Source organism: Phacochoerus africanus, chromosome 2 (genome assembly GCF_016906955.1).
Source record: "Phacochoerus africanus isolate WHEZ1 chromosome 2, ROS_Pafr_v1, whole genome shotgun sequence".
NCBI classification, from domain to species: domain Eukaryota; kingdom Metazoa; phylum Chordata; class Mammalia; order Artiodactyla; family Suidae; genus Phacochoerus; species Phacochoerus africanus.
Genome location: NC_062545.1, coordinates 162,470,056 through 162,485,531, shown reverse-complemented (window position 1 = coordinate 162,485,531; position 15,476 = coordinate 162,470,056).

The following is a 15,476-nucleotide window of genomic DNA, read 5'->3' as shown; positions in this document are numbered from 1 at the left end:
CAACATATCAAAAAGATCATACACCATGACCAGGTAGGGTTCATCCCAGTTTCACAAGGATGGTTCAACATATGCAAATCAATCAACATCATACACCACATTAACAAAAGAAAAGTCAAAAACCATGATTATCTCAATAGATGCAGAAAAAGCATTTGACAAAGTCCAACATCCATTCATGATCAAGACCCTCGCCAAAGTGGATACAGAGGGAACATTCCTGAATATAATCAAAGACATTTATGATAAACCCACAGCAAACATAATACTTAATGGAGAAAAACTGAAAACCTTCTCACTCAAATCTGGAACAAGACAGCGAGCCCCACTCTCACCACTGCTATTCAACATAGTTTTGGAAGTCCTAGCCACAGCAATTAGACAAACCAAAGAAATAAAAGGCATCCATATAGGAAGAGAAGATATCAAACTGTCACTGTATGCAGACGACATGATAGTATACACAGAAAACCCTAAGGACTCAACCCCAAAACTACCTGAACTGATTAATAAATTCCGCAAAGTAGCAGGATATAAGAGTAACATTCAGAAGTCAGTCACATTTCTGTATACCAGCAATGAAATATTAGGAAAGGAATACAAAAATGCAATACCGTTTAAAATTGCACCTCACAAAATCAAATACCTCGGAATACACCTGACCAAGGAGGTAAAGGACTTTTATGCCAAGAACCATAAAACATTAATCAAAGAAACTAAAGAAGATGTAAAGAAATGGAAAGATATTCCATGTTCCTGGATTGGGAAAATCAATATTGTAAAAATGGCCATACTACCCAAAGCAATCTACAGATTCAATGCAATCCCTATCAAATTCCCCATGACATTTTTCACAGAACTAGAACAAACAATCCAAACATTTATATGGAACCACAAAAGACCCAGAATCGCCAAAGCAATCCTGAGAAACAAAAACCAAGCAGGAGGCATCACTCTCCCAGACTTCAAGAAATATTACAAAGCCCCAGTCACCAAAACAGTGTGGTACTGGTATCAAAACAGACAGACCGACCAATGGAACAGATTAGAGAACCCAGAAATCAACCCTGACACCTATGGTCAATTAGTCTTTGACAAGGGAGGCAAGAACATAAAATGGGAAAAAGAACATCTATTCAGCAAGCATTGCTGGCAAACCTGGACAGCTGCATGCAAAGCAATGAAACTAGAACACACCCTCACACCATGCACAAAAATAAACTCCAAATGGCTGAAAGACTTAAATATGCGACAGGACACCATCAAACTCCTAGAGGAGAACACAGGCAAAACACTCTCTGACATCAACCTCATGAATATTTTCTCAGGTCAGGCGCCCAAAGCAAGAGAAATAAGAACAAAAATAAACCAATGGGACCTCATCAAACTGACAAGCTTTTGCACAGCAAAGGAAACCCAAAAGAAAACAAAAGGACAACTTACAGAATGGGAGAAAAGAGTTTCAAATGATGCAATGGACATGGGCTTAATCTCTAGAATATATAAACAACTTATACAACCCAACAGCAAAAAAGCCAATCAATCAATGGAAAAATGGGCAAAAGACCTGAATAGACATTTCTCCAAGGAAGATATACAGATGGCCAGCAAACACCTGAAAAAATGCTCAACATCGCTGATTCAAAGAGAAATGCAAATCAAAACTACCATGAGATATCACCTCACACCAGTCAGAATGGCCATCATTCATAAGTCCACAAAAAACAAGTGCTGGAGGGGGTGTGGAGAAAAGGGAACCCTCCTGCCCTGTTGGTGGGAATGTAAACTGGTACAGCCACTATGGAGAACAGTTTGGAGATACCTTAGAAATCTATACACAGAACTTCCATATGACCCCGCAATCCCACTCTTGGGCATCTATCCGGACAAAACTCTACTTAAAAGAGACACATGCACCCGCATGTTCATTGCAGCACTGTTCACAATAGCCAGGACATGGGAACAACCCAAATGTCCATCAACAGAGGATTGGATTAGGAAGAAGTGGTATATATACACAATGGAATACTACTCAGCCATAAAAAAGAATGACATAATGCCATTTGTAGCAACATGGATGGAGCTAGAGACTCTCATACTGAGTGAAATGAGCCAGAAAGACAAAGACAAAGACCATATGATATCACTTATAACTGGAATCTAATATCCAGCACAAATGAACATCTCCTCAGAAAAGAAAATCATCGACTTGGAGAATAGACTTGTGGCTGCCTGATGGGAGGGGGAGGGAGTGGGAGGGATCGGGAGCTTGGGCTTATCAGACACAACTTAGAATAGATTTACAAGGAGATCCTGCTGAATAGCATTGAGAACTATGTCTAGATACTCATGTTGCAACAGAAGAAAGGGTGGGGAAAAAATGTATACATGTAAGAGTAACCTGATCCCTCACAGGTTAGAACCAGATTCAAATTCAAAATTGGCTGGCTTCAGGCTAATCTACTCTTAATAAAACTATCCCAATGTCGAGAATATGAAACCCTAATTTTATATAGACATATCATGTGCTGTATACTTATGCTACTGCTTTAATAAACATTGGAATATATCATCTTATGGCTACCTGAGGCCTCCCACAGATTCTGAGAAGAGAAGGAGGGCAAAGGGCAGGACACATAATTTTTAAAAATTAAAGTATCAAGGTCATCACCCTCAGAAGGGCTTATAGCATAGTCTGGAAGACAGATGTGTTTGCACCACATGAAGTCCAGACCTGAACAGTTCAAGGGGCACATTGGAGCCCTGCTATTAGGGCACAGCCCACATTCAAATATGCCTTTGTCAGAATGACTGACACCAATGAAAAGAATAATGAGTCCATTATCATTTCTAATGTTTTTGTGGAAGTGCAGCCTCTGCAGGGACATAAGAACTATCTCAGTAAGGTCAGGTAAACACAATGCCCACAGCATAGAAAACTGTTAGGCCATTATATATGTTCATAATACAATACAAATAACCCAAAGAAATTACAGTGGTTAATGACCAGCTTGCTGTAGCATTGGTGCCTGCTTTTTACATTGGGCTGTTAAATAACAAACATTAACTGGCTAGTCATAATCTGTTCTGTTGGGATTATTATTTGATAAAGCATACTTTTCACTGTATATATATAGTTAGGTAAAAAGTTACAGTTCTGCAATAAGCAATCTATTTTCTTCATTATTTTAAAACAATCCATGAAACAGGAATGGGTTTGTTTTATATTTTGAACCAGGACATGCATAAGAGAAGAGGAAAAAATAAAAGTGGCTAACTTCAAATTAACAAAGCTCCCTTTCCAGACCAACTTCCTACATCTCAGAGGTGATTAGCACATTAATTAATAAACATAATTCCCTAGTGTTGATATACAAAGTGGAATTTAATTCACCAAATGCCTGTCTTCCCCTGAGCCTAAAACTGTAATTTATTAAGAAAATAACTGTCTAAGTACCGTTTTCAGCTCTCCACTGTTGCCCGCTCCATGCCATCCCCCTTCCTCCAATGAACTTATATTGTAAGAGATTATTCAATTATTTCCTTCTCTACAGAGTCTCTTCTGTCAGCTCCCTCTGCATCCAACCAAATGGTGGCCTTGATTTCTCCCTCATGTGTATCTTCTGCACAAAAGCATGTTGGATACAGAGTTATAACAATGTATAACACTTTAGGCACTCTTGTTACACTGCTGACTGCTGTTAGACCTTATGGTTCTTGAGGCCAGGGGCTGTACTTTATTCATCTTGTATTCCCAATGCTTAGAGAATACCTGGAATGCATTAAATAATTAATAATATTTAAAGAACAATTGAGTGAGAAGGAATATCATAGTTGTTCTCAAAAGTGCTTCAACTGCTTCCAGCTAGTCATTTTTGCCTGTGGAATTTGTCATGATGAATGTGAGTCCTGGAATCAGAACATTATAGACAGAAGGGACTTCAAGAACCATCCAGTGTCTCATTTTATAAGAAAACTGTAGCCCACAGAGATTACTTTTGTAAGGTGACATAGATTGTAGGCGCTAGTGCCAGGACAAGTATTTATATCTCCCGACAATTTATCAGCTATTCTTGACTCTCTCAGGCTCTCTTGAAAACAAAGTACATTTCCTTTCAAAGATCTTTTTTTTTTTTTTTAAATAGGTCCTTGTCGTTTATCTATTTTATATATAGTAGTGGGTATAGGTCAATCCCAAACTCCTAATTTATCTACCCCTCCTTTCCCCTTTGGTAACCAAGTTTGTTTTCTCTATTTGTGGGTATATTTCTATTTTGTATGAGTTCATTTGTATCATTTTTTGACTCCATATATAAGTGATGTCATATTTTGTGTCTCTCTGGTCTCTTTCACTTAGCCTAATAACTCTAGGTTCATTCATATTGCTGCAAATGGCATTATTTTGTTCTTCTCATGGCTGAGTAGTATTCCATTGTATAAATATATCACCTCTTCTTTATCCACTCATCTTTTGATGGACATTTAGGTTGTTTCTAAGTCTTGGCTGATTTGTAAGTAGTGCTGCAATGAACATTGCGGTGCATGTATCTTTTCAAATCATGGTTTTCTCCAAATATATGCCCAGGAGTGGAATTGCTGAATTATCTGTTGTTGTGTTAATTTCTTAAGGAATCTCCATACTATTCTCCATAGTGGCTGTACAAATTTACATTCCCACCAACAGTATAGGAAGGTTCTTTTTTCTCAACACTCTCTCCAGCATTTATTTGTAGACTTTTTGATGATGGCCATTCTGACCAGTGTGAGCTGATAACTCTGTAGTTTTGATTTGGCTTTTTCTAATAATTAGCAATGTTGAGCATCTTTTCATGTGTTTTTTGGCCATCTCTTCTTTGAGGAAATGTCTGTTTACATCACCTGCCCATTTTTTTATTTTTTTTTTATATTGAGCTCTATGAGCTGTTTGCATGTTTTAGCAATAAATCCCTTCTTGGTTACATCATTTGCAAATATTTTCTCCCAATCTGTAGGTTGTTCTTTCATTATGTTTATGATTTCCTTTGCTGTGCAAAAGCTTTTAAGTTTAATTGGGTCCCATTTGTTTATTTTTGCTTTTATTTCCATTACTCTAGGAGACAGATAAAAAGATATTGCTTCAATTTATATCATAGTGTTCTGCCTGTGTTTTCCTCTAGGAATTTTATCATAGATGATCTTATATTCAGTCTTTAATCCATTTTGAGCTTATTTTTGTGTTTGGTGTTAGAGAATATTCTAATTTCTTTGTTTTACATGTAGCTGTCCAGTTTTTCCAACACCATGTAAAAGAGACTGTCTTTTCTCAATTGTATAGACTTGCCTCCTATGTCATAGATTAATTGACCATAAATGAGCAGGTTTATTTCTGGGTTTTCTGTCTCTTTCCATTGATCTATACATCTGCTTTTGCACCAGCCTCATACTGATGACTGTAGATTTGTAGTGTAGTCTGAAGTAGGGAGCTTGATTCCTCCAGCTCCATATCTCTTCCTCAAGATAGCTTTGGCTATTCAGGCACTTTTGCGTTTCCATAAAAATTTTTAAAATATTTGTTCCAGTTTTGTGAAAAATGCCATTGGTAATTTGATAAGGGTTGTGTTGGATCTGTAGATTGTTTTGGGTTGTATAGTTATTTTGACAATAATGATTCTTCCAAGAACACAGTATACCTTTCTGTCTGTGTCATCTCTAATTTCTTTCATCAGTATCACACAGTTTTCAGAGTACAGGTCTTATGCCTCCTTAGGTAGGTTTATTACCAGATGTTTTATTCTTTTTGATATGACTGTAAATGAGACTGTTTCCTTATCTTTCTGATCTTTGTTAGTGTATAGAAATGCAACAGATTTCTGTATATGAAATTTACACCCTGCAACTTTAACAAATTCACTGATGAGCTCTATCAGTTTTCTGGTAGTGTCTGTAGAATTTTTCTGTGCATAGAAAACTGACAATTTTAACTTTTGTTTCCCAATTTGGATTCCTTTTATTTCTTTTTTTTTTCTCTGATTGCTATGGCTAGGACTTCCAGAACTATGTTGAATAAAACTGGCAAGACTGGATATCCTTGTCTTGTTCTTGACCTTAGAGGAAATGCTTTCAGCTTTTCACCATTGCATATGATGTTAGTTATGGGTTTGTCATATATGGCCTTCATTATGTTGAGGTATGTTCCCTCTATCCTCACTTTCTGGAGAGCTTTTATCATAAATGAGTGTTGAATTTTATCACAAGCTTTTTCTGCATCTACTGAAATGATCTTTTTTTTTCAAAGATCTTATATATTGACGTATCTTAATTCATAATAGCCTCCTCCCACTTGTCATTTTCAGTGAGCTCATTGTATAGCTTCAATTCTGCTTTTCCCACAGGTTACTTTCTTCAAAAGACCCCTATGACATAGCCTCTTAAATATAATCAGATTTTAGGGTTCCTGTTTTGATATACAAATGTTGACTGTATACATGAAATGCCATTTTTCTGGGTAATATATAAAATGTGTAAAATATATACATTTAGCCAAAGTAGGGCTTTTTAAAAAAAATAGTATGTAGCCTGCTGTGATCACCTTCTATTGAACACTTAGAGGCACTCTTTGTGAACTCTGTTGGTTTTTGGCCATACTACCTTGAATGCACCCAATCTCATCTGTTAACTGTGTTAGATTAGCCTTAATCACGAAAACAACAATTTCAATGAAGTAAACCTATACGTACAAGTAGATATTTTTCTAATTCTTAAAGATTGAGTCTTTTGTGACTTAATGGCTAATATAATCTACAGTTCTGATAATTCCACTCAGGATTTTGATTTTTATGTATGCTGGAGAAACCTGAAAATAGCATGCAAGTTTACCTCAGCAAGAATAGTTAGGAACCTCAAGATTATAAATAATGAAGTGCCAATGGGATGTTTCTTTCTTTTAAAGTGTTTAAGACACATTTTAAAATCTGAATTTCCAATTTCAAAAGAGAACACTTTTTTTCATATTTATATTTTTCCATTTGTTGAAGTTTAAAAGTTTATATCAAATCAACTTAAAAATGACAAGGAATGGTTGGCCTACAAATGACAAATGAAGATGTAGGTTTGGAGTTGTTAGGATGTCAGTCATTTTGAGTGAAAAATTTCTCTGCTGAAATGAGCTTTAAATTTTATATAAATTTGACTGCCTGTTGAAGTATTTGATGTAGTTTCCAATTCTCTGTAAAAGTGCTGTTTTCCATAAAGAGTCAAAAAATACTGCATGGTTGGTAGGGATGGGGCTTGCACACCTCCAATTTCCCTCTAGACCACTGTCCACATGTCTTTCATGGGGATAGTTGACTATCCTTTCACTGACTTCAAAAGAATATTTTAATTCCAAACATGAGCACACAAAAGCATTGGCATAAAAATGTACAGTGTAGCACAAAGGGTTAAAGATAAAAGGAACCATGCAGATTACTTAATACAACCCCCAATATATCACGAATCAAAGTACACCAACACATCACTAGTCAGTGCTATAATAGAACCAAAGCCCAGGTTTCCTAATTTTCTCCTCCATGATCTCTGCTTATATCTTCTTTTTTCACATCCATGTCCTCATATGACAATTCTTTCTTCAAAAAGTCTTAGGTTTATCCACTCTTTAATAATTTAGTAGCATCTCTTTTACAATGAATGAAATATCCACATGATGTATCTAAACATAGAATTCTGAGATGCGTGATTTCACGACACATTTTGTGAAAGATTTTTATTAAAACATTTGGTATCAGGCTTGGAAAGCAAAATAAGAATAGATTTTACTTTTTCAAAAATACAGTTGATGAAATATATTTGTTTGTCCCTGAATAGCGAGGGAGACTGTTGAAAGAGAATGAGTTTGGAAGAACTAGAATGCAGGGTAGTGACCATGAAATGAATTTCTGTCAAAAATATATATCAATAATCTAAAAGTTAATGTGTTTATGTAGCAGCTAGAAGGTAGTCTGTAAGTATAAACAGGAGGAGAGGCAAGAGTCACCATCTATGTCATGTATACTGTTTTTTGAGTTTATGATAAATAAAAATTCTTAGTACAAATGTAGAAGTATATCTACATTTATAAAAAGTTAACCTAACATTATTTTACTGGGGAAAGGGAAATCCAAGTTAAAGCTTTGCATAAATGATAAAAATAGGAAAACATGCTCACCTCACTAGCAATCAGACAAAAGTAAAATGAAATACAATTTTTCACTCAGCCTACTGCAAAAATTTCAATATTGCCAATAATTATGTTGAATACTTTACATAAAATCAAGGCATGAACATTTGGAGAGGGTGAGCATATATATATATATATATATATATACAGAGAGAGAGAGAAAGAGAGAGCGCGCGCTTTTTGTAGAAAATTCAGTATTATCAATACAAATGTAAAAGGCACATACCCTCACTAAGCAACTATATTTTCAGGAAATCTTTTTCTTAAAAGTAAAACTTTAAAAACACTCTAAAGGTTTACCAGTAAATATACATGAAACACTACAATGCCATTAAAACCCCACTCCTGGGCATATATCCAGAGAAAACTATAATTCAAAAAGATTCATGCACCCATATGTTCATAGCAGCATTATTCACAATAGCCAAGACATGGAAACAGCCTAAACGTCAATTGACAGATGAATGGATTAAGATGTGGTACATATACACAATGGAATACTACTACTCAGACATAAAAAGAACAAAATAATGCCATTTGCAGCCAACATGCATGCAACTATAGATTCTGATACTGCGAGGTTAAAAAGAAAAAGACAAATACCATTATATCACTTACATGTGGAATCTAAAACGTGGCACAAATGAACCTATCTACAGACCAGAAACACACTCACAGACATGGAGAACAGACTTGTGGCTGCCAAGGAGGACGAGGATGGCGGGGGGTGGAATGGGAATTTGAGGTTAGTAGATGCAAACTATTACATTTAGAATGAATAAGCAGTGAGGTCCTACTGTATAGTTCAGGGAACTATATCCAATCTCTTGTGATAGAACATGATGGAAGATAATATGAGAAAAAGAGTGCATAGATATGTATACTGGGTCACATTGCTGTACGGCAGACTCTGACACAACTTTGAAAATCAACTATAATTAGAAAAAATAAATGTAGAGAACATACATGCACAAATGTAGAAAGATCAAAAAGACATTAAACAAAAACAGTGAATCATATAATATAATCATTTTCACATATTGTTTAAAATCTGTACCTAAATTATAGACATGGCCATGTGGTAACAGTAATTTCTTTCTGAGGAACTGAATAAGGAAAAGAAATATTTGACTATCATATAAAAATAAACTGCTCTAATTTTTACAGCATTCATTACTTTTGTAAATATGTGTATATACATACACACATTCAAACTACATCAACCAGAAGTTCCTGTTGTGGCTCAGCGGTAACAAGCCTGACTAGTATCCATTAGGATGCAGGTTTGATCCCTGGCCTTGCTCAGTGGCTTAAGGATCCAGTGCTGTCATGAGCAGATTGCAGACATGGCTCGGATCTGGCATTGCTGTGGCTATGGTGTAGGCGGCAGCTATAGCTCCAATTTAACTCCTAGCCTGGAAACCTCCATATGTCACAGGTGCTACACTAAAAAAGCAAAAACAAACACAAACAAACTACATCAACCAAGTGCTAACTGATTTTGCCAATTCGTACAAGTTATCAGTAAATATCACACAAATTATTCATGTGTAACAAGGACAGTCAAATTGTCAGAGTGCTTAAAACAAGTTTTCTAACAAGATTTTTACATACATATACTTTCTATTAGTTTATATGATTTAAACTCACAGCTTATAAAGGATTTGTAAAGTATAGCAAAGTTTCCGTTCATATTCTACCATCACAATTAGCTCCAAATTATTAGAACCAAAATTAATGGGAATTAACTGAAATGATATCTTTTGTATTTATGGATATTAGTAAAACATAGGACTTCATCCTGGCTTGTTTAGAATATTTAAGGCTATGAAGTTTCCTCTAACATGGCTTTAGCCACTTTCTACTTTTTAAAATTATTTAAAAAAAATTTTTTTTTACAAGAACAAAAACAAGCTTTAATAATAATAAAGCTATCATTTGCGAAGAACCTACTGTGATCCAGGCACTGTCTTACATGCTTAATGGAATAATTTTGTTTAAGTTTCATCAGTTTTCAAGGTGGCACTTTTATGATACCCATTTTGTAGATGAGGAAACTGAGGCAGGGGACCATTCAGATAGAGAATTTGTATGAGCAGAGGTACATAAGCGGGACTTACAGCCTGGAGTGGAAAGGGGTAGGAGAACATCCATTCTTATGATTCTGAGGCCTGTGGAGGATTTTTCTCTTGCCTCAGGCCATGAGTTGTCTGGGAGAGCCAACTGGAGACACTTTAGTCTCCTCAGGGTTTGCTCTGTGACCCTATAGGAGATGTTTTTTAAAGTTTTTTAATATCCTAAATGAAAAAGTGATCAAACTCTTGATAGTTGATCTTTAATTACTAACCAAAAAGACTAAATACCTTTACCCTAAAAAGAACAATATAAGTCAAATTAAAATTGAAGACTTATAATTCTGAAACCAAAATTAAGGGTAAGGGATTAAGATGTTTAAACTACTATATATACATTGCACAGCACAGGGAATACAGTCAATATACAACTTCTAAAAATTGTTATTCACTATTATATGCCTGAAATTATGTAATATTATAAATTAACTATACCCCAATTTTTAAAAAGCAAAAAAAAAAATTAATAGTCTGGTCTGGAATTCATATCTTATGTTTCTGTTAAAAAAAGCTTTTAAACATCTTATTCATAATATAACAAAATTGACTCTTTTGAAAGACTAAAAACTTAGACAAATAGTGAAACAAGTGACAGGGAGTTCCTGTCGTGGTGGAGCGGAAATGAATCTGACTAGGAACCATGAGGTTAGGGGATCGATCCCTGGCCTCACTCAGTGGGTTAAGGATCCTGCGATCCCATGAGCTGTGGTGTGGGGTCACAGTCGAGGCTCAGACCTGGTGCTGTGGCTGTGGCGTAGGCCAGCTATAGCTCCGATTCGACCCCTAGTCTGGAAACATCCATATGCCACGGGTGTGGCCATAAAAAGACAAAAGAAAAAAAAATGAGGAAAGTGACAGATAAAAATGAAAATATCTGCAATAGATGAGGCAAAAGACACGTAATAATCTTATGTGAAAATGAGTACAGCATTAAGAAAAAAGTAAATAACCTAATAGCTTTTACTGGAATTTTTACTGTGAGTGTTTTCAGGCCTGGCATGCCATCTTTGGCTCACCTCAATTACTCCTTCACTCACTTGTTTTACACCTGCCCAATTCCTTTATTTACTTCATCTACTTGGCCCCGGAAACTAGTGAATTATGTAACCCTGGCCAAATAACACAAACATGCAGTTTATAGAAGAAAATAGGAAAGATGTAAATTATGTAAATTAAGGAGAATGTATATATTTTTTGTCACTCAGCAATGTGGCAAAAATAAAATCACCCACATTAACCAATATTCTCTGGGGAAAAGTTTTTTTGTTGTTGTTTTTTTGTTTTTTTTGTTTTGTTGTTGTTACATTTGTGTCATCTTTTTGGAGGACATCTGGTCAGTGTTTATTTAAAAATTTTAAATGAACATTACCTTTGACCCAGAGATCCCACTTCTAGGTATTTACCCATAGGAAATATCCTTGGGAGTTCCCGCTGTGGTGCAGTGGTTAACGAATCCGACTAGGAACCATGAGGTTGCGGGTTCAATCCCTGCCCTTGCTCAGTGGGTTAACGATCCGGCGGTGCCGTGAGCTGTGGTGTAGGTTGCAGATGCGGCTCGGATCCAGCGTTGCTGTGGCCCTGGTGTAGGCCAGTGGCTTCAGCTCTGATTAGACCCCTAGCCTGGGAACCTCCATATGCCACGGGAGCAGCCCAAGAAATGGCAAAAAGACAAAAAAAAAAGGAAATATCCAAATTCATAATGATATTAATTGAAGGATTCTTAATGATAGTAGAAAAAATAATAATAGAAATAGCTTTAATGTCCATACAGAAGGGACTGGTTGGATAAGCCCTAGGAAATGAAATACTGAGTACAACTTAATTGCTAAATTGGAGCGAATAGATCTATACTGTTGTATGAAAAAAAGTAGTATAAAATACAAATGGTACAATCTTACTCTAAAGAAACAAAACTAGATGACTATTATAAATACCACATAAATAGAATAATACAGAGCAGTGAGCTGGCCAATCATAGTGCCTAATCCTACTGACCAGGAGTCTATCAGGAAAGACTATCTCTCTTCCAAGTATCTTCCCTCTACACAAATAAAGGTGCTCTTTAAAAAATGCCAACTCAGTGTGGCAAATAGCCAATAAATGTATGAAAAGGTGATTATCCCACTGGCCATGAGAGAAAAGAAAATTAAAACCACAATGCAATGCCATTACACAAACAAAAACAAACATTTGTAAGTGCTGGATGTTAAGCAACCAGAATTCTCATACATAGTGGTGGGAAAAAAGTCAATTCAATCACTTTGGAAAACTGTTTGTATCTGCCGAAGCCGATTATTTCTATATTCTCTGATCCAGGTTATATCCAATCAAAATATGTACTTTTCCAAAATTGTACACTAGAATATCCATAGCAGAACTATCACAATAGCCCCATATTGTCCATTTGCGAAAGATGTAGCATATAGTGTTCAAAAGGAAATCTGTTATGAAACTGCAGGTTTTACATGTAATTTTGATGATGATCATAAAGAAGCAAAATTAAAGGGTTAAGTGTTCATTTTACTCTATGACCTCTTTATTTCATCCTATGACCATGTAAACATAGTGATGTAGCAGACAGACACACTTTAAGGAAATCTAGAATCATATTAATAAACGATTAGTAATGGAGGTCTTTAGGAGCAAAGCAATATAAAAATATTCTCCTTTCCTTCTTTTATTTTCTTTTCTTTTTTTTTTTTTGCTATCTGTTCCACATACAAGATGGCAGAAAAAGTCTAAGAACATTTTTTATCACTTAATATCACACATCAGTTGTCAGACAACGGAGTTTTCCAATATCTAAAGGAAATAATACATAGGAAGTAATCACAGAAGTTCTTGGCATATAGCAAATCAGGTTAAACGTTAGTTGTTCTCTTTCTTATACTAAGATATGGTTGACATGATCTTGGATGGTTAAACTAGATTAGATATTGTTATCTTGTCACTTAACCTAGTTTCGTCAGTGGTCAAAAAATGCACTCAGCAAGCTGTTCACTTTCGCCTCTGGAGGTTTTGTCTCACTTTTTCACAAAACTAGTCTCCTCCATAGACTTCCAGTAACATGCAGGAAATACCCAGGATTTGTGTGACATTTGCACTACTAGAGGATACTGAATATCAAGAGTGACAGGAAACAGATTAGGGAAGTAACTTGGTACAAACTATGTGTTCTACCTCATGATTTGATTCTCAATAAAGTAACCCATTTTATCTTACATTGCATAGTGATAATAACCATCTTTATTTTAAAATAAGAAATGAATATTGCATTAATTATTGTTAATCATTTTAGAATACTATAAATGTGTCAATAAAAATTGCTATGCTAATCAAAATATTTCCTATTTCACTAAAACTATGAACTCTCACTCAGGATTGTAAAATGAGCAATAAAGTTCAATAGTGTGGCACAGTCAAGATTGCCTATTGGATAAGGGTGATTTTTCTCAAGATGTGTTATATGAATGCATTAAATATTTGATGCTTAATAAAAGCAAAATAACATCTCTTTCCACTAAGCTGCCTCAAATACCAATTACATAAGAAAGATTTGCTAAGCTAATGATCTTCTAAGTAGCCACAAATGCTTCAATTCCTCATGTGTTCTTCTTTATTCCTCAGAATGAATGTGAGTGGTTGTTTCCAACATTTCATGGCATCACTTTTTTTTTTTACAGCAAGGATTTACTTAACAAGCCTTTTTTTCTGCCTTGGATCTCATAGTGATTCTTCTAACAATCAGTTATCAGGGAGAACTGCCTCAAATCTGAAAGCGTTGACACAAAACAGACTTCTTGTGCCTCTCCTAATTATGTGATCTCTGAGCTGATTTATCCTAATCATATTCAAGGACAAAACAGCATTTGTAAAGGGTGAAGCTCCTAGACTTTTGTTGTCTGCCAATATCATCTTGCTTGTTCCCTTAATAACTCACTTCTCCTTGTGTAATCCTCTCTCTCAATGATTCTAGAATTGGATACATGGCTTTTTTTGGTCAATGTTACATTAGCAAATGCGATGCAAACAGAAGGTGGATAAGTGCTTATGTGTTAGGTCTCACATTTTTGGAGATTCAGCTGCCATTGGAGAAAACACATGGAAGAGGACTAAGGTACCTTGGCTGACAGACCCAAACATGCCTCAAACCATTAAGAACAAGATAATCCATGGAGTTTCCATTGAGGTGCAGCGAAAATGAATCCAACTAGTGTTCATGAGGATGTGGGTTCAATCCCTAGCCTTGCTCAGTCGCTCAGGGATCCAGCATTGCCTGTGGCGTAGGTCACAGGTGCAGCTTGGATCCTGCATTGCTGTGGCTGTGGCTCACAGCTGTAGCTCCGATTCAACCCCTAGCCTGGGAACTTCCATATGCTGAGGGTGTGGCCCTAATAAAAGCAAAAAAAAAAAAAAAAAAAAAAAAAGGCCAGCCCCAGCTTACCTGCAGAATGCCTAAATGAGTCCAGCCAACACCACACAGAGCAGGGATGGAACCATCCCAGCTGAGCTTTGCCCAAATTGCTGACCCACAGAATTGGGAACAAATAAATGATTATTGTTTCAAACCCATCAAAAATGACTTGGCTTCCACTATATCTTTCCATATTCCTGTGAGCCAGAACAGGGACATGGGGCTGATAAGCAAGGCTCAATTATATGGAAGAAGACAACACTTGTAGGAAACTTCCAGGACAGAAACAAGAATGTTTTATTTGACCAGGATAGATCAACTAGTGAGTGACAGGCATCTCACTTGGGGCCACTGTGGCTCAATGATGACCAGTAGACTGATGTAACCACTGTATATTTTGTCAATATGTAAGTTACCTGAAATTAAATCTGACTTAATGGGAGTGATGCCACATTGATTTAATTATTTCTACCAGCTGAATCAGTTCTCAAAATAGAAATCAGGCAGGGAATAATAAAGTTATATTTCTTGTATCCCTAGTTTACAGGATGCTTGTACAACTACATCTGATTATATATGCCTGATTTCTATAACTAAAAAAGAGTAAAAACGTTATTAGAGAACATAAAATTCTTTGTATTCCTCCATTGCACAAGCATATAGTTCATCATTTATTGACTATATTGAGTAACCTTAGTGCTATATCTTCTTTCCTTATTGATCCATGTATTTACCG